At 40.9% G+C, this 21257-nt stretch overlaps 1 long non-coding RNA gene across 1 annotated transcript in view; it reads left to right on the forward strand.

The window, feature by feature from the left end:
• The window catches only part of LOC133390728 (uncharacterized), a 64679-nt gene extending 44952 nt beyond the window's left edge, over positions 1 to 19727 (forward strand). The window contains exons 2-3 of the long non-coding RNA XR_009764461.1: positions 15227 to 15381; positions 19248 to 19727. This is a non-coding gene — a long non-coding RNA (uncharacterized LOC133390728). The remainder of the gene's footprint in view (positions 1 to 15226; positions 15382 to 19247) is intronic.
• The last annotated feature ends 1530 nt before the right edge of the window (positions 19728 to 21257 follow it).

Consider the following 21257-nt stretch of genomic DNA (forward strand, 5'->3'; position numbering starts at 1 on the left):
AAATCTTACAATCAAATCCATAGATTTATTAATTTTACTTGTTTTATAGATTTATATGGTACCTTTCAAAAATATACTTTTTCCCAAGGCAGGATTTTACATTTGATACAATTTTGCATTTTCTGTCTCATGAGATCTAGCTTGGCCAGTCTTTGACAAACTGGAAAAAAGGTGTGTTTGTATAGTAAACAGGATTACTTAACTGAATTCTTATATTACTACACTTCCTTTGTTTCCACTCAGTTATCAGGACCTTTTGTACTTGAAGCGCTTACTGTACAAATTCTTCACATATGAATCACTTCCTGCAATTAATAATTATTTTAAAAGAGTGTCCTGATGTTTACAACTCCGTGTGCACTGCTTTTCACACACTTTTCTCTTCCTTTTTAAACATAAATTACTTACCAATATTGGCTGCTTCCTGCTGAAAAGGAGTTTTTGAGAGTTGAAATCAAATCCCCCCAGCTAAACACTAGCCATTACATTTTTTTAATGTGTTTGCCTACTACAGTCCACACACTACGAGAAAAATAAAGAAACTTTTACTGGGTTAAAAGGCTACTATCTCATTGCAACCATTTGCTAAGAGACTTAAGGATGAAAATACTGTCAGGATTGTCTGCTGGGTCCAGGTGACCTGGTAGCAAGCCAAGGTGATTGTTGAGGTAGAATGTAAACACAATGATTCTCCTGCAAACTGGGAAACTGAATGTAGTGGGTTCTAGCTGACCTGGTTTGTGTAGCAGGTTGGAGCCCGTTCACACCTTGATGAAAACATTTTGATTTATTCTTAAGCAATATGCATAGGAACTAACATAGGAAGCTGCCTTATACTGAGGCTATGTGCACACTACTTCCATAAAAGCATCCAGACCATTTTGTCTGGGTGCAGTTTGAAATGAATTTGCAGCCAGCTGTACACATGTCTATGGTTTGATTGGAATACACCCAGCCCCGCTGCTGATGTCAGACGTTTTAGGATCCATCACAGCAAACCATTTCCATTGGATACACTTCAGAGTCACAATGGGTTGATTGACCAAACCGTTTTGAAGTCAGTGTGAAGCTGGCTTGAAGGGAAAATGCCTCCAAACTCAAAAATCCTAGATTTTGAGTAATAAGGGGTGGAGTTTGACTGACATTATGTGTCCCCAGATTCATAATACAGTGGTGGAGATGCACTGAAACCAGTATAACTACAAATGTGTCCATAGCCTAAGTCAGGCCATTGGTCCATCTAGCTTAGCATTGTCTACACTGAACATCAGCAGCTCTCCAAGCAACAGAGCAGGAAACATTCCCAGACCTACCTGGAGATGCCAGGGATGGAACCTGGGGCCTTCGGCATACAAAGCAGATGCTCTGTCACTGAACTTCAACCCTTCCCAATGCATTTGGATTATCATGCATGCAACCTAGTTTACATTACTGTAGTGCTCCAATATCCCACTTGAAACTGATGATCTCTTAACAAAAAGCAGACAGCGAGGGAAGGAAACCAGGCAGTGCTCAAGCATCTATAAGCAAGCATCTCTGCAGCAAACCATTTATGAATATTTTGCTCACACAAAACATTTAGAGATAGTTCAGTCCAGTGAAAGTTGGACTTGACAGCTGGGTTCAAAACCTAGCTTACCCCTGGGTTATATATAGCAGACTCACATTCCCATCTGTAAAATTGGCACTTCAAGCACACAGTTCAGCAATGGTATTTACATAGCTCAGAAATTGATGTATTTTTCTTGTTAGAAAATTTGAGCTACCTTGGTGCAAAACTGCAGTGCAGTTAACCCTTAAGGAACTACTAGTTGTCAATGAATAACAGAACACTTCTAAATACTGAATGCAAAAATATGGAAAGCTGAAAGGAACATTTGACCATTATAAAAGTATGGAAGCAGTATTAAGTGTTACTGGTCAGAGATCTACCTGCAAAGCAGACATGTCTTTACAATGTGAGTGCTTGCACAGTGGAATTTTTAATCTATACATGATTGTGTATATTCATTTCAATAAACTGACAGATAATTAAATGTGCTTCATTTTCTTAGATAGAGTTGTGATGTCCCCTAACCCAAGAAATAACTTACTTTAGAAAATTAAATATATTTTGTGGGGGATATTGAATGTCATACACAAAGCAGACCCACTGATTTCAGTGAGTCTACTCTAATGGCTTAGTTAGATAACAGCTTCAGATTTTGTTTCTACATTATAAAGAACAAAAGCCCAATTCTCTCCTCTTTCCTTCTACTTATGTTTATATTTAAACAACTAAATGATGTGATAAAATGCCAAGCTGGTTTGCTCTTTGGTTATCTCTTTACTTAAAATAAATTCTTCTGGAGTACGTTTTCCATACTCTGATGACCAATCCAATGAAATCCAGCCCAAACCATAAGTGAGCAATAAAGATTAATACTTACAATAATTTATAATAATAATAATTTTATAATAATAATAATAATTTTAATTTATAAGTCACCTATCTGGCCAATGGCCACTCTAGGCGACGTACAACTCAATTAAAATACATCATAATAAATACAGTACAACAATAAAACAGTAAAACAGTGACAGTTCAGAGTAGCAGGCAATTAGTCAAAAAGATTAACCCTCCCCGGAAGTCCCAAAGGCCTGTCTTAAAAGCCAGGTCTTCAAGGCCTGGCGGAATACATTCAGGGAAGGGGCATGCCGAAGATCATATGGGAGGGAGTTCCAGAGAGTGGGGGCCGCCACTGAGAAGGCCCTCTCTCTAGTCCCTACCAGCCTAGCTGTTTTAGTTGGTGGGACTGAGAGAAGGCCCTGTGTGGCCGATCTTGTCGGGCGGCATAATTGGTGGCGTTGGAGGTGCTCCATCAGATAAACTGGGCCGAGACCGTGTAGGGCTTTAAAGGTTAATACCAACACCTTGAATTGGGCCCGGAAAACAACTGGGAGCCAGTGCAGATCGAACAGCACTGGGGTGATGTGCTCCCGGCAGCGACAGTTTGTAAGTAGTCGAGCCGCCGCATTTTGTATAAGTTGTAGTTTCCAGACCGTTTTCAAGGGTAGCCCCACGTAGAGCGCATTACAGTAGTCCAAATGAGAGGTGACCAGGGCATGTACCACCAATGGGAGCTGATGAACAGGGAGGTAGGGTTGCAGTCTACGTATGAGGTGTAATTGATACCAAGCTGCCCGGCTCACTGCCGAAATCTGAGCCTCCATGGACAGCTTGGAATCAAGGACAACCCCTAGGCTGCGGACTTGGTCCTTTAGGGGCAGTTTCACCCCATCGAACATCAAGTCAATATCTCCCAACCTTCCCTTGTCCCCCACGAGTAGCACCTCGGTCTTATCAGGATTCAGCTTCAACCTGTTCCTTCCCATCCATCCACTCACGGATTCCAGGCACTTGGACATGGTCTCCACAGCCAACTCTGGTGAGGATTTAAACGAGAGATAGAGCTGAGTGTCATCTGCATACTGGTGACACTGCAGCCCAAATCTCCTAATGACAGTCCCCAGCGGCTTCATATAGATATTAAATAGCATGGGAGAGAGGATAGAGCCCTGTGGCACACCACAATTGAGAGGCCAAGGGTCTGAAACCTCCTCTCCCAATGCTACTTGTTGATGCCTATCGGAGAGAAAGGAGCGGAACCACTGCAGTACAGTGCCTCCTATTCCCAGTCCCTCCAGGCGATGTAAAAGGATACTGTGGTCAACAGTATCAAAAGCCGCTGAGAGATCGAGGAGGACAAGAAAGGTGAATTCTCCCCTATCTAACGCCCTCCTCATATCATCCACCAGAGCGACCAAGGCTGTTTCAGTTCCATGTCCAGTCCTGAAACCCGATTGGTATGGATCCAAATAATCAGTTTCATCCAAGTGTGCCGACAGCTGATTAGCCACCACTCGCTCAATGACCTTGCCTAGAAATGGTAAATTTGAAATAGGGCGAAAGTTATTCAAAACTTGGGGATCCAAGGAGGGCTTCTTTAAGATGGGCTTCACGACTGCCTCCTTGAGGGCTAATGGCATTACACCCTCCTCTAGGGATGCATTAACCACCGCCTTAATCCCCTCGCCCAATTTCTCTTTGCAGCTCACAAGGAGCCACGACGGGCAAGGATCATTTAGACATGTGGTAGGTTTTACAGTTGAGAGCACCTTGTCCACATCCTCAGAAGGGAGAGGCTGAAACAGATCCCATTTAACCGGCTTGCAACTGGCCAACTCTGGTTCATCCACGGTATCCACGGCGTACGGGATCAAGTTCCGTAAGTGTTCGATTTTATCAGCAAAGTGCTTTGCTAATTTGTCACAGGAGGCCTTTGACTGTTCCAAGAGTTCCTGAGCAACTGGACCGACCAGGCTTCGGACCACTTGGAACAACCTCCTGGGACAGCACTCTGCGGACGCAATGGAGGCAGCAAAGAACTTTTTCTTTTCTGCCTTCACTGCCACTTGATAGGTAGCTACTGCTACTCTAACCTGTGTCCGGACATCTTCGGAACATGATTTCTGCCACCGGTGTTCTAGTCGTCTCACTTCCCGTCTCAGATTACGCAACCGTGGTGTATACCATGGTGCTAACTGAGTTCTATTCAGGGGGAGAGGACGTTTCGGAGCCACCCGGTCCAATGCCCTGGTGATTCCCTCGTTCCACTCTATCACCAGGGCATCAACCGGGCGGCCTTCAGCAGGTTCCAATTCCCCAAGCGCAGTCAGGAATCCTTCTGGATCCATCAGGCGTCTGGGGCGGACCATTCTAATATGTCCTTTTCCCCTGCGGAGGGTGCGTGGCATCAAGAAGTCTATATTTACCAAGTAGTGATCTGACCATGACACAGGGGTGGAAGAAACCACCCCCAACTTCAGAGCACTTCCCTCCCCTCCCAGGACAAACATAAGGTCGAGAGCATCACCGGCTACATGGGTAGGCCCAATATTACTAAGGTGCAGTTCCCAGGAAGCCATGGTTTCCAAGAAATCCCGAGGGGCTCCAATGAGAGTGGTCTTGGCATGCACGTTGAAGTCACCCAGCACCAATAATTCTGGGGACAACGCCCGTACAGCTGAGACCACCTCCAGCACCTCGGCCAGGGAGTCTGCTGTGCAGCGGGGTGGGCGGTACACAAGCAGAATCCCCAAACTGCCCTTTGGGCCCAACCTCCAGTACATGCAGTCAACAAACTTGGTCCTATGAAGAGGAGGTCTGGTAAAAACTAAAGACTCCTGATAGATGACTGCCACTCCCCCTCCCCGCCTTCCTACCCTTGGCTGCTGTGCGTAACGGAAACCCGGCGGGCACATAGCCTCAAGAATGGGGGCTGAGGCCTCATCCAGCCAGGTCTCCGTAATACATGCCAGGTCTGTCCGCTCATCCAGGATAATATCATGGATGTGTGATGTTTTTTGTACTACAGACCTGGCATTACACAACAGCAGTCGAAGGTCGGTAGGAATCCTGCATCCCCCAGTTGTCGTCTGGTTGTGGACAGACCCGGAACATGGGATGGGTATTAAGCATCTATCCCCAGTTCCCCTAATCTGGCCTGGTCTGTATTTAACACTCACTTTTCTGCAAAGCTGAATGCATATCTGCTAATACAGATATAGATTATGATCCCAGAAAGACTATAAAGATCAAATAAGGAACAGATTTGAGGCTTTAAACATAGTTGACAGAGAACCAGAAGGACTATGGAATGAAGTCAGAGACATTATCAGGGAAGAATGAAAAAAGATAATACCTCTAGTTAAAAAGAGACAAAGACCTCAATGGATGACAGAAGAAACTCTTAAAATTGTTAAAGAGAGAAGGAAAGCAAAAGCAAAAGGAGATAGAAACATGGTCAGAACCCTAAATGCAACAATACAGTGACTAGTACATAGGGACAAAGAGAATTATTACAATAATTATTGTACAGAAATAGAAGAGGACAACAAAACGGGAAGAACAAGAGCCCTATTCCAAAAGATTAGAGAAATGAAAGGGAAATTTAAACCACGAGTAGGGATGTTCAATAATCAACAAGGGAACACACTGACTGACCAAGATGAAGTAAGAGCAAGATGGAAGCAATACACTGAAGAACTCTATAAAAGAGATGACAGATTCATTTGCGGAGAAACCATATGATGAAGAACCGGAAATCTTAGAATGTGAGGTAAAAGCTGCTCTTAAAATACTTGGAAGAAACACATCACCAGGAACAGATGGCATACCAATAGCGTTGCTACAAGCTACTGAGACTGAATCTGTCCAAATTTTGACAAAAAATTGTCAACAAATATGGAAAACAACAATGGCCCACAGACTGGAAGCGTTCAATATATATCCCAATTCCAAAGAAAGGGGATCCCAAGGAATGCAGTAATTATCGAACTATTGCCTTACTATCCCATGCAACTAAAGTAATGCTCAATATTCTACAGCAAAGGCTCTTACCATATATGGAGCAAGAAATGTCAGTTGTCAAGCTGGATTCAGTAGGAGAACAGGCACCAGAGATCATATCACAAACATATGTTGGATAATGGAACAGAGCAAGGAATTTCAGAAGGAAATCACCCTGTGCTTTATAGATTACAGCAAAGCCTTTGATTGTGTAGATCATGAAAAGCTATGGAATGCTTTAAAAGAAATGGGGGTGCCACAGCATCTGATTGTCCTGATGCACAACCTATACTCTGGACAAGAAGCTACTATAAGGACAGAATATGGAGAAATCAATTGGTTCCAAATAGAAAAGGGTGTGAGAGAGGGGTGTATTTTATCACCCCACTTGTTTAATCTGTACGCAGAACATATCATATGGAAAGAGGGATTGGACCAAGATGAAGGAGGGAGAAATATCAATAATTTAAGATATGCAAACGATACCATACTCTTAGCAGAAACCAGTAATGATTTGAAAAGAATACTGAGGAAAGTTAGAGGAAAGCACAAAAGCAGGACTACAGCTGAACGTCAAAAAGACTAAAGTAATGACAACAGAAGACTTATGTAACATTAAAGTTGACAATGAAGACTTGTCAAGAATTATCAGTACCTCGGCACAGTCATTAACCAAAATGGAGACAATAGTCAAGAAATCAGAAGAAGGACTGGGGAAGGCCGCTATGAGAGAACTATAAAAGGTCCTCAAATGCAAAGATGTATCACTGAACACTAAAGTCAGGATCATTCAGACTATGGTATTCCTGATCTCTATGTATGGATGTGAAAGTTGGACAGTGAAAAAGGTGGATAAGAGAAGAATCAATTCATTTGAAATGTGGTGCTGGAGGAGACGTTTGTGCATACCATGGACTGCAAAAAAGACAAATAATTGGGTGTTAGAACAAATTAAACCAGAACTGTCACTAGAAGCTAAAATGATGAAACTGAGGTTATCATACTTTGGACACATCATGAGAAGACATGATTCACTAGAAAAGACAATAATGCTAGGAAAAACAGAAGGGAGAAGAAAAAGAGGAAGGCCAAACAAGAGATGGATTGGTTCCATAAAGGAAGCCACAGACCTGAACTTACAAGATCTGGACAGGGTGGTTCCTGACAGATGCTCTTGGAGGTCACTGATTCATAGGGTCGCCATAAGTCATAATCGACTTGAAGGCTCATAACAACACCAACAAAACCACCTGAAAAATCAGTTTGTTAAAAAAAAATCATATATAACTGACTCATTGAGTATGGACATGCACAATGTAAAATATATACAGTATGATAATATTCACTGTATTATAGTTGAATTTTAATTAGCTGAATTGCATATCTCTCACTAATGAATTTCTGCCAGAAAGCAGCAAACACTCCCAACTTCATGGAACAGTTTTTAACAAACAAAACAAAACAGGGCCATGTGCAGGCCTAGCAGAGGGTGGGTCACAGACCAACTTCAGTGAGTACAATTCTGGAATCCAACAGCCTCCCAAAACTTTGCAGAATACCTTCTACCCCAACTATCAGGTGGGAAGCATCTGGTATAACCAGTGTGTTCTGCAGAACATGACGTTCTGGAATAAGGGCATATATGGCACATAATCAAATAAGCCTGTCCTAAATTTCCCCAAATTCCCGTAAAACCAAAGCATACAGGAAATGCCTAACCAATGGCATAACTGGGTCAGTATATTTCTTTAAGCAAACAACTACTGAATATTATGAACAGGCTTTTATAAGGCTGCAATCCAATACATGTCTGCTCAGAAGCAGCTCCATTGAGTTCATTGGGATTTACTCCCAGGTTAGTGTATATTGGATTGCAGCCTTAGTTTTCCCATTTCTAATCCACAATATTTCTTTCATCACACTTTACTATTTTCTTACATGTTGGGGGAGTCCAAGTCTTCATTCATTACTTTGGAGGAGACATACTGACACTTTCCCTTATCTGGACCACTTTTACCAACCTTTGTATTTATAAAGTTTAATCCTCAAAAAATTGCTTTTACCATGTTTTCTCACTCCCTTCACTCTCCCTTGTTCCTCTGGGATCCTTGAAAATGACAAATTTGGAGTTGATTTGCATGTTGACTTTCTATGTGGATAGCAACAGTTTTCCTTGGTATCCTTGCTAGCTCCTCCCCTGCTATCTCCTCCCCTGTCATATGGACTAGTAGTGAGAGATGGTCAAGCCTGCTTGCATGTCTAGAGATACAAAACTACCAAAAAACAGCCTCATGGTCTGCCCTACACAGAGAAGTGCTGTGCATGTAAGAAAATCATATGAAGCTGTCCTAACTAAGCCACCTATAGGGCAAATACTTATTATTATTGTTGTTGTTGTTGTTGTTACTATTACTATATATCCTGCCCTTTCTCCCAATAGGAGCCCTTAATTAAGTATTAATACTTAATAGCAGTGTGCAAAGAACAGTGTCAATCAGGGGTGGGGGTGGAGAGGCAGGAGAGCCATTTAGTCAAGAGCCTCAAATTCAATGAGTGCCTCAAATTTAGACACTTGTTAATTTTTTGGCATTAATTGATAAGTTTCAAAATGGATTTTTTGCTTAGAGTTGTAAATTTAAGCAAAATTTGATAAGTTTTCATGGTGATATACAAAACACTCAGAGAAAATCCAGAGTTCAAAGTGTAAAACAAGAGTTAAATAATCCAGACCCGTTGGACTTTTTTCTGTCACTAATATCATAATCTGTTGAAATTAATTAAAAATCAGCCATGTTCACAGAGTACCTGTAATCCTATTACCTTTTCCCATACACTGACCTTCATCTTCTGCACTTTAAAAGTTTTTAAAAAATCCCTGGCTGATTTTGAATTAATTTAAGAAAATTAACATTGGAGTCTATGATAGCATAAGCATGTTCAGTAACAACCAACTATCACTATTCTAAAATCAACACTCACAGCTGTTTGGCTTGGCATCAGGAGGCCACACCCACACAAGACTTTTATTCAACTTTCAGCAGTCATGGCATCTCCCAAACAATCCTGGGAAGTGTAGTTTGTAAAGGGTGCTGAAAGGTGTTAGGAGACTCCTATTCCCCTGACAGAGCTCCAGTGGCCAGAGTAATTTAACAGTTAGTCCCTGTTCTGGTGACTGTAGCTCTGTGAGGGGAATAGGGCATCTAGGGCATCTTCTAGCAACTCTCAGCACCCTTTACAAACCACACTTCCCAGGATTCTGTGGGGAAGCCATGACTGTCTAAAGTGGAATAAATGTCTGGTGTAGATGTGGCCAGTGATAGCTTTGGTTTAAATTTGAGTGGGAGATTATATGTATCTGCTGTAGAATAAAAAGGTGGGGGTAACTCCAAAAAACAAGGATACTGTTAACAATGTTTTCCTTTTGGAAAGGAAAAGGGGTTTCCCTCTGCCCAGTGCCCACCCAATCTTTTCCCTTCACTCTCCCTACTCACTCTCCCCTCCACCTTCCTTCCTACCCCTACCATTCCTCGCCTCCTCTCCCCCCTTCCTCCCCCTCTCTCCCCCTCCCCTACTTGCCCCTCCCCCAGGTTAGTTTCACTTAACCTAAGCATGATTGCACAGCAGTAAAACCCACTGAACTCAATAAGCATGCAAATGATCAAACCTGCCCTCCCTCTGTCTCCCCTCCCTCCCTTCTCCTCCTCCTCCCCTCCCCCTCCATTCACTACAGCTGCCCAATTTCCCTGCTTTTTAAAGTTTGATAGAAATATCTGTTGGTTATAGGTACATTCTTAAGCCACAGGGTTTTTTTGCCTATTAGAGTATATAAACAAACCACTTGCTCTTATTTTGTTTTCATGTGTTGTCATTTTTAATCTTTATTACATCCAGAGGCCTTAAAAACTAGAAGTAGCCTAGAGAAGTAGCATCTCTACGCCTATCTGGACCTCTGACAGGGCCTGGCAAAGAGAAATGTTTCTTATATAATCTCTTTTTCACCTCATGTGAAAGCTAAAGGTCACAGCCTTACACCCACCTTATCATCCCTGCATGCTACTGATAATGACCGCTCAGAGGATAGAGCTCAGTATTCCTGACACATCTTTTTCCCTATCAGCCTCTGTGGTGTTTCTGTGTGGAATCTCCACACGGTCTGCACTACAGCTTTAAAAGGTGCTATTTGAACATTGCACAAGCTCAGTGCTCTACGCTGGCCCAATACTCCATACATTGGCAATGCTTAAGTTTATGCATTGGCTACATACATTCATTGCTTGGCACATCAAACGATTAATATTTCCACTTATGGTTTCAAACTTTCTGCAGAGTATACATTGTTGACACATCGTAATTCAAACTACAGAAACATTGTAACTTTTCAGTTCTTTTTTAAAACATTTATTAGTACATTCCCATTTAATTATCCCTCTGTTCTTTCCTCTAACACAGCCTTTCCCAACCAGTGTGCCTCCAGATGTTGTTGGACCACAATTCCCATCTTTCCTGACCATTGGCAATGCTGGCTGAGGCTGATGGGAGTTGTGGTCCAACAACATCTGGAGGCACACTGGTTGGGAAAGGCTGCTCTAACATAACCCAGGATGTATGTGTGTGTTTTTGTTTGTTTTTTGCCACTTCCAACCCTTATTATTTATTTATTTATTTGTTAGATTTTTATACCGCCCGACTAGCATAGCTCTCTGGGCGGTTTACAGGAAAATACAGATACATACAATAAGAACCCATAATAATACTACAAGAGCACATATAAGAAAATGAAAAGTCTAAAATCAATTATAGCAAATTTAAAACTAAATTAAAATTAGATTAAAATGCCTTAGAAAAGAGGAAGGTTTTAACTTGGCGCCGAAAAGATAGCAAAGTCGGCGCCAAGCGCACCTCATCGGAGAGACTATTCCACAGTTCAGGGGCCACCACCGAGAAGGCCCTAGTTCTTGTTACCACCCTCCGAGCCTCTCTCTGAGTCGGAACTAGGAGGAGGGCCTTCGATGTAGAACGCAGTGTATGGGCAGGTTCATATCGGGAGAGGCGTTCCAGCAGATATTGTGGTCCTGCGCCGTGTAAGGCTTTATAAGTCAAAACCAACACTTTGAATCTGGCCCGGAAGCATATTGGCAGCCAGTGCAAGCGAGCCAGAACAGGTGTTATTTATTTATGTATTTATTTATGTATTTATTTATTTATTTATACTTGTATACCGCCCCATAGCCGAAGCTCTCTGGGCGGTTTACAGTAACTAAAAACATTAGAACAAATACAATTTAAAACAGATCTTATAAAAACAATTAAAACATTTAAACAGTATAAAACACATGCTAAAATGCCTGGGAGAAGAGGAAAGTCTTGACCTGGCGCCGAAAAGATAACAGTGTTGGTCTTCGTTATCAGTCTGGCCGCCGCGTTTTCAAAGTTACACTTAGATTTAATAGAGGTAGGGGGATTTATATTATATAAATTATTTAATTTATATTAAAGCAAAACCTTTCATTTAATAACAGGTACTTTATACAGTTCTAATACAGTTACTTATGTATTTGATAACTTTGATCAAGAAATCTACACACTGCCGTGGAATAATTTACCCCTCCTGTTAAAGAGCACTCTCTGTATAATGGTCCTGCCTACTGATCTTCTGTTCAACGAGGAGGAAATGCGGTATTATATTCCTGATATTACACTTTAAATATTCAGTAGAAATAGTGATTTATCAGACAGATATATAACCACTGGCAGTTTTGCTAGGGTACAACTAATCCCATAGCAAGTGAGGGACCACAGGCCAAACTACACATTAGAAGTAGGAGTGTGTGCACTTTTTCTGATAGTTTTTCTCTCTCTCTTTCTCTTTTAATAATGGGAAAGACCATAGCTTTGCATGCAAAAGGTCCCAAGTTCGATCCCTGGCACCTCCAGTTAGGACTGACAGAGATCCCTGCCTGAAACACTGGAGAGGCCCCGCTAGTCAGTGTAAACTTTGGTCCTTCAAGTCTGTGAATTTTAATGGAAGAATGGTGAGACAACAAGGCCTGATTCTCTTTTTCTTTGGTGATTTTTTCACACAAAACTGCTCCTCTGTAGGATGAAGAAAGTTATGGGTATATGCATATTTTCCCCAGTGGGTTAAACAGCAGTAGAGGGTGATTTTGAAGGGTGGGTTGGAAGGGAAAGGGTTAGCTGCTTTCCCACTATTTTCCACTGAAATGTGAAGTGCTGGAGGTGGCTTTCAATTTAAAAGAGACAACATTATAAAATGCACACAACTGCATGTAATTTGTTGTTTGGCTGTCTACCTGTTCAGAAGTAAGTCCTACTGAATTCAATGGGGTTCACTCACAGGTAAGTGGGGCTAGCATTGCAGCCTAAGTGAGGTTAGGATCACAATCTTAGTTACACTATAATGGCATTTAAAAATATTTTGCAGGTAACTCTTTTGCTGGCTTTCAACAGTAAAACTATGAATTTAAGACTCTACCTACAGCACCCTTACGTATATTTTGCTCTACTGTTACATTACATTTAATCAAGCTGAGAGCTCTCACCAGGTGCATTTAATCAACCAAAACTCCTCTGTGTTTAAATGTACAGAATAATTGCAAACTGCAAATTCATCACCACTGGTGGATTACTTCTTATGTGTCCATATGTATACACTGAAGAACCACGATAAAAGTGTGTTATCATTAACTTACACTTACTTGTACCCTTTTTTTTTTGCAGTTTTCTGTTTGCATTACTTATAATATTCAACCAAAGAACTATGTCATGGTTTTTGTTTTCCAAATAAGGAACGTCAGCTTGCATCTCTCGAGTTTAGTGCAGTTTATATTTTTGCTGAGTAAGGCTGTGGGTAGAGCAGAATTTATGAAGCCAAAGCATGACACAGCAACTGCAGATACAGTTGGAAGTAGTATAAACAAGACGAGAGGCCAGTTTGGATAAACAACCTATATTATATTGCTACTCTCAATGTAAAATGAGACTTCTAAAGTTTAGTTTCATATAGCCAATGACTGGAAATAAAACACTAGAGATAGGCTTCCACCTTCATCACAGTGACACAGCTGGCTCTCAAAACTGGCATTGAGAGCAAAGGTGACAGTTCTAAGAATGCTGAGGACAGTGAGACTCTGGCTAATGTGCAACAGAACTTTAAAAAACAATTAAAATTATGTGTAAAAATATTATCCTCCAGGTTAAGACTATGAGGTGTTAGGGCAGTGATTCCCAACGTGGGCGGTAGCACCCCCCTGGGGGGCGTTACAGCCTTTCAGGGGGGCATTGGCGTGACTACAAACTTCAGGGGGGCATTTGGGTTCATTAGGGGGTGTTGACATTTGGCGGTCTGATGCGACAGTTGAAGCATTTAAATTTAATTTTATTTAATACACAAATCATTAATTTTTAAACTGTTTTGTCCCCAGTTAGAATGTATTTAATAGTCTCAATTCATGGAAATAACACTTTAAATAGTGTGTACTCTATAGTAAAGAAATTCTGAATAGCGGCCAGTGTCATATCAAGGAATGAGGATATTAGCCACACCCTGGCACTAGGTAATGTTCCGATGCTGTCTTGAGGGATGTTGGAACCAATCACGAGAGAGTGTTTGATAAGCTGGGTGTATTGGTGGAGGGCGCATTCTTCCAACAGATGAGTGCCGTGTGCAAACGGGTGACGCAGACAGTCAGTTATTCGCTGGTTTTCTTCAGGAATGGGACACACTCGCTACCCGTTGTTTCTGTGATGTTTAAATGAACTTGTTTAACGAAACAATGCCAGTAAACTGAATGAGTTTGTTGTTAAGTAACACAGTGTATTCTATTGGTTCATACTGTGTGGCTTAATTAGTTTTTGAATAGGAAGCATTGGCATATACTTAATCTGAGGGGGGTCATTGGGTACAAAAAGATTTTGCAAAGGGGCATTGGGTCGAAAAACGTTGGGTAACTCTGTGTTAGGGTAGTCAGTCTGTATATCCAGAGACTTACTCTTGCTTCTAATATCACAAGTCTGGATTATTTTTCTCCTAGAAATGTTTCTACAGCTGAAAAATTGTGGTGATCTGCATTGCAACAAGTAGTATGGGCATTTTTATCTCTCTCTTCTGATTACTGACTTGTAATTCTGAAATAGGATACAGGTCTAACAGTCGGGGTGGGGGTCCCAACATACTGCATGTGGCATCTTGGGCATTTGTGTTCTGTAAGATATAGAAGAGCCAGCAGGGTATAGTGGTTAGAGTGTTGCACTAGGAATAGGGACACCCAAATTCAAATCTCCACTCAGCCATGAGGCTCAATGGGTAACCTTGGGCCAGTCACTATCTCTTAGTACAACCTATCTCACATGGTTGTTGTGAGGGTAAAATGGAATGGGGGGGAATCATGTATGCTGACTTGAGCTCCTTCAAAGAACAGCAAGACACAAATCTAATTTTAAAAAAGGCATATCACATTGCTGAAATTACAGGTGACATTCTGTTTAATGTAAGATAACTTGCTAGTCATGCTACTTAAAAAGGTGTGAGTTTCCCTAAGATAAGTGCAGGTGATACAAATAACAGGATTCACAGAGATGAGATCTACGATTGGTGGTAGTTTTTCTGATCAACTTTCACAACTATACACAAATTTGTGTAGACATGGTGGCTAGCAGAAAGCAATGGTTTGCTGATATCTTTTCCAAATCACTGTGAATTGGCTACTAATGGGTTGCTCTCCTTAATCACAAGGTGATCATTAAGAAATACTGAATGAAAGTCTACCACAAAAGGATATGATGTCCCTTGTTAATATCTTCCTCATCTCTGAATAGGAGGAATGACCAGTGGATGTTACAGTGAACAACATGAAGATGTCCTCTATGAAGACAGAAAAAATACTTTGTAGGCTCTCTTGTTTAATTGAAAGAGCAAAACTGAAGGTGCTGTTTTCATATGTGATGGAGAGCAAGATTCGAAGTTATATAAAGTAAGCATCAATGTATTTACCATACAGATCCACAATTATCTTGTTTTGCATTTACTGTACAGAGCCACAACTATCTTGTTTTGCTCAAGGGTAAGAACATCAAAGAAACTGATATATGAATTTCTGAGAGCACTGTTGTATGCTAAATTGATTATTTAGGTGATATGAGTTGACAGTGGTTCTTGAATTACTCCATACTTTCATTGCCACTGGCTCATTATGAAGCTGTCATCAAGGTATCACCACCAGGTGAGTGCTCTATAGATGGGCTGTTTTCATGTTTGTCCATTAATACATTTGCATAAGATGGAGTGCATCAAACATTTTACAGTGCTTTTATAAATGTCTAATCCAGCGTTTCCCAACTAGTGGGCCAACAGATGTTGTTGGACCACAATTCCCATCTTTCCTGACCATTGGCAATGCTGGCTGAGGCTGATGGGAGTTGTGGTCCAACAACATCTGGTGGCCCACTAGTTGGGAAAGGCTGGTCTAATCAAAACTAAGTACAACTGAGTTCAGTGAGGCTTACTACCAGGGACACGAGTATAGGATTGCAGCCTTCACAGCTTCACTGTTATACTTGTTGACTCAGAAGAAAGATCTACAATGCTCTTTCGTGTTCAGTGTGACTTATTCTCTAGTACAGGAATAGGGAACATGTGGCCCTCCAGATGTTGATGGACTATAACTCCTATCATCCCTAACCACTAGCCATGCAGGCTACAGCTAATGGGAGTTGGAGTAAAAAAACATATGGAGGGCACCAACTTGGGGAAGGCTGGTCTATGATATCATCATTGGTACAGCATCCGCTTTGCATACATAAGATCCCAGGTTCAGTCCCTGGCAACTCCTGGTAGGGCTGAGAGCGACCCCATCAGAAATCTCAGAGAGTTACCACTGGTCATTGTAGACAAGACCAAGCTAGATGGACCAAGGGTTTGACTCAGTATAAGGCAGCTTCTTATGTTGCTGTTATGAGCCATAAGCAATCTTAGCTTGGACTGTTTTTACGCCTCTGCTTGTCTACTAGTCCCCATGTCATGATTACCAAGAAATGGGACAAACGTGTAAGTGCAGAAATATAAAGCAGGACAGAGAAGGGAAAAGGCCATAAAAATAAACCAAGAAAAAATGGTAGACAGAAAGAGGAATAAAGTTAAAGTACAAGAAAAACAAGCATGAATTAAGATAAGAAAATCTGTACAATAGAAAAACGTGGTGAGGAAACCGAAGAGAGACTACAATGATTTAGAGATGATATAACAAATTCAGAAAATTAAAATTGCCACAATCTGCTTGTGGATGAGATCCAACTTTCTGCCAATGGCCGTGGTGGGACTTCACCTTCCTATTCTCCCCCCTGCAGCCCCCCATGCCCCTCCAAACTATTCTGGAGGGTTAGGGGATGACACATGGGGACTGCAAGGGGAAGGAGAGGTCAGAGAAAGCCTTTTTCCATAAATGGAAATCTGGTGTGCAAGGACACCACAATTGGGTATCACCCTCTATTTTTACCCTTGCAGCAGGTAAAATGTATGAGTAATATACTTCTTTTCTCAGAATGAATAAAGGACTTTAATGGCAAGAGAAAGATTTCAAATAAATTACAGACAAGTATTTTCTTATCCACTCTAGCACATTCCGATGCATGTCTATAGTAAACCCCACTGAATTCAATTGGACTTACTCCCATTAAAGTAGGATTGCAGTTCAAATAACAGAAACGTCTTTACCAGATTACTACTTTTCCCACAAGAGCTAACCTTGAAATATTTTCTGTTTCAACTAATGCACAGGCATGTACTTAGCTCCAGCAATCCCCAAACTGCATTATTTGACCCACCCATTCGAATCCCACAGTGAAACTGGGTATAACTTTCATTAATTTAACTGAGTAACTCATACTTTTTGCATGTGCTTGCAAAATTGTAAGAAGCAAAAGAAAGGCATGCTAAAAGACCAGTGTTCATTAATGAAGAAAGCAGCATGCTGAATGCTTTTCTCAAGGCAGAATTGAACATTTAAAAGTGCAGTGAATTTAAGTAAAGCATATAAAAAACAAACTAGTTTCTTTAATAATGCATTTCAAACACTTCAATAATGATACTTGTTGACTGATACTAAGCAAGCCTAGATACTATTTCATAGGCAAATTCACACTTCTTATGACACCAGGGTGGAAATCTAACTCAAAAAGAATGTAAGCCCCCCTCTGCCTCTTGCAACCTGAAGAGATAGCATAAGGTACCCAACACCTTATCAAATTGTGGCTCCTTGCAGACCACCATGCACAGTAAAGCATCCAGGCCAAGAGGGGAGCCAAACAAATATATAACAAAAAACCTGAGATGTTCTGGAGCTTGCTGTAGCCTGTTAATAGTACGTATGTGTGTATATAAGCTTTTGCTTAAAATAAAAATTACTGACAGTTAATTTTCTAAATATTTCTACTTGTTTTCTGACAACCTAACGGACGTAAAAGGTTAAAGATAATAATAACCCAAGATAATAACTAGGTAGACTTGTTTTATGCTTTAGGTCACATTCATACATTTAAAGCACATGGCTTCCCCCCTCCCCCCCAAAAATAAATACTGGGAACTATAGTTTATTCCTAACAGACCTATAACTCCCAATACCCTTCACAGGCCACAGTTCCCAACATTCTTGGGGGGAAGCCATATGCTCTGTAAATGTATGATGTGGGTGTGACCTAGAGAGGCTGGGGCTATGTAACAGTTGGCTTTATCTCCCTGAAACATATCCACTGCATATTTGGAGGTCTGCATCACCCTTCACACTTTCACAAATTTCAGCTTTACTTTGACATTTGATTATCTTCAAAAGCACAACAGTTGTCTTGACATAGGCAGTATCACTGCCTGTCTCTTATAAAACCACCAAGTTTATATTCTAAATGCACACTTCCAAACAACAGGGCCTTTATCCAAAAAGACAAAATTTGTGCTCAATTATGCTTATTACTAGTTCTATCATTGTACTAATGCAAATCTAAGCAAACAGGTCAGCCTGACCAGACTTAAATGAAATAGAGCAACTTGTATAAAATACAAGGGACTGATAAAAGCAAGACCACAGCTAACACCATGTTCCAAAATTAAGATTAACAACAATTTCTTATTTACAATGCCATCATAATTATGTCTACTTGAAGTAAATCCTATTAAATTCATTGGAGATTGTTCCCAGGTAAGTGGTATGAGGATTCCAGTGTGACATAATGATTTCTGTATTCTCCTGTAGTTACAAGTTATGAAACGTGGGTATGCTTTATGATTATTCATCTTTGTTTGGCTGACTTCATTAAACAGTTTTATTATTTTACTCACTTGTACTTATGCAAATCCTAAACATGAAAAACTATGCAGTCTCTACCTTCACCTCTCAATAGAGAAAAATGCTTATCTTCAGACCTAACTACATGCTAGCCTCATTTCATGGCTTGTAGCCATGCCAGGAGATTTGAAACATTTAATCCTAGGCACGGGAGGCAGAAGGGATGCATGTTTTTCTTCTCTACATAGCCTAGGGAATTTTACTGATGCGCAGCCATATTATGATTATTATTTCCACCTGGACCACAACATACAACCTTTCCTCCCCAGGCACCATCCAGATGGAATTTCCCCTGCCCCACACTGCAATTAACAATAGCAGAAAGCTCCCATTAGTCCCAATTTAAACCTATACACACATACAAACCTAGGATTAAATTGTTTAAATCTCCTGATGTGGCTGCAAGCCACACTATTAATGTAACACTGGTTATTTAGGCCCTCAGCTTATTTACTAATTTAAGAAATGTATTAGCTACCATTCAACATAAAATCTTCCCACAGCTCCAGAGACCAGACCAAAGAAGATGTTGAACTCCAGACAACCTAAGCCCTCTTCACATACAGAACATGCAGGTTAAAAGGGGAGGGGAGGGAAGAGAGCACATTTAGTCCCGCCTACAATGCCATGTCTCTCTTCCTGCCCCCACTTTTGCTGCTGTTTAGATAATCTTGATAATTAGGGATGTAGATCGTGCAGCCTGCAGGGAACCTCCAGACATAGAGAAGATCCCCTGAAGTATACATTATCCAGAGCATGATAATGGTAAATGTACGCAAGAAGATGCTCTACCAATATCAACGTGTTGACAATTTATTTATTTATTTATTTCTGCGATTTATTTATCGCCCATCTGGCTGGAAACCGAGCCACTCCGAGCGATGTACAAAGTCATAATATATAAGTATCACAACATCAAAACAGCAATAAAACTAAAACAACAGGTAAAGGTCACCACAACAAAGTTCAACAAAGCTTCTGGCCCATATAGTCCACAAGGTGCGTCATTTGCGAAATGTTTCTAGTTCCTCTTTATTCCCATAGCAGGGCTGGTCCTACCATGAGGCAGAGCTGATTTGAGGTATTATTAAGGAGTATTCAATCATTAGTTAATTTACTAGCTTTACTGCCAGAGAACAGTAGAAGTACTAGTGGGATTTTCTCCCTCAGATGTCAAAATAACTTAAGAACATAAGAAAAGCCTGCTGGATCAGGCCAGTGGACCTTCTAGTCTAGCATCCTGTTCTCACAATGGCCAATCAGATGACCAGCCTTGAGTACTTATCCTTGACTTCAGGGTGGGGGGGTGTATGCTTTTGCCTCAGGCAGCAAAATGCCTTAGGTAGCCCTGATTGCACATTTGAAGAAAACATTCGCCACCAAAAATTCTGATTTGTCAATCACTATTGTTCATTTGTAAGCCAGCCTACAAGTTATACACTACACAATCACTGGAACCCCAGTTCTGAGCTTTCCACCCTCCAAAGGTGCAATTTCGAAAAAATCATATGAATCCTGCCTGTTGTTATGTGCCTTCAAGTCGATCACGACTTATGGCAACCCTATGAATCAGCAACCTCCAATAGCATCTGTCATGAACCACCCTGTGCAGATCTTGTAAGTTCAGGTCTGTGGCTTCCTTTATAGAATCAATCCATCTCTTGTTTGGTCTTCCTCTTTTTCTACTCCCTTCTGTTTTTCCCAGCATTATTGTCTTTTCTAGTGAATCAGGTCTTCTCATTGTGTGTCCAAAGTATGATAACCTCAGTTTCATCATTTTAGCTTCTAGTGACTGTTCTGGTTTAATTTGTTCTAACACCCAATTAGTGGTCTTTTTCGCAGTCCATGGTATCCGCAAAGCTCTTCTCCAACACATTTCAAATGAATTGATTTTTCTCTTATCCGCTTTTTTCACTGTCCAACTTTCACATCCATATATAGACTGGGAATACCATAGTCTGAATGATCCTGACTTTAGTGTTCAGTGATACATCTTTGTGTTTGAGGATCTTTTCTAGTTCTCTCATAGCTGCCCTCCCCAATCCTAGCCTCCTTCTGTTTTCTTGACTATTGCTTCCATTTTGGTTAATGACTGTGCCAAGGTATTGATAATCCTTGACAAATTCAATGTCCTTGTTGCCGACTTTAACGTTACATAAATCTTCTGTTGTCATTACTTTAGTCTTCTTGACATTCAGTTCTAGTCCTGCTTTTGTGCTTTCCTCTAACTTTTATCAGCATTCGTTTCAAATCATTACTGGTTTCTGCTAGTAGTATGATATCATCTGCATAACTTAAATTATTGATATTTCCCACTCCAATTTTCACACCTCCTTCATCTTGGTCCAATCCCGCTTTCTGTATGATATGTTCTGCATATAGATTAAACAAGTGGGGTGATAAAATACACCCCTCTCTCACACACTTTCCAATTGGGAACCAATCGGTTTCTCCATATTCTGTCCTTATAGTAGCTTCTTGTCCAGAGTATAGGTTGCGCGTCAAGACAATCA

The sequence above is a fragment of the Rhineura floridana genome, chromosome 8, assembly GCF_030035675.1.
Source record: "Rhineura floridana isolate rRhiFlo1 chromosome 8, rRhiFlo1.hap2, whole genome shotgun sequence".
In the NCBI taxonomy this organism is placed as follows: domain Eukaryota; kingdom Metazoa; phylum Chordata; class Lepidosauria; order Squamata; family Rhineuridae; genus Rhineura; species Rhineura floridana.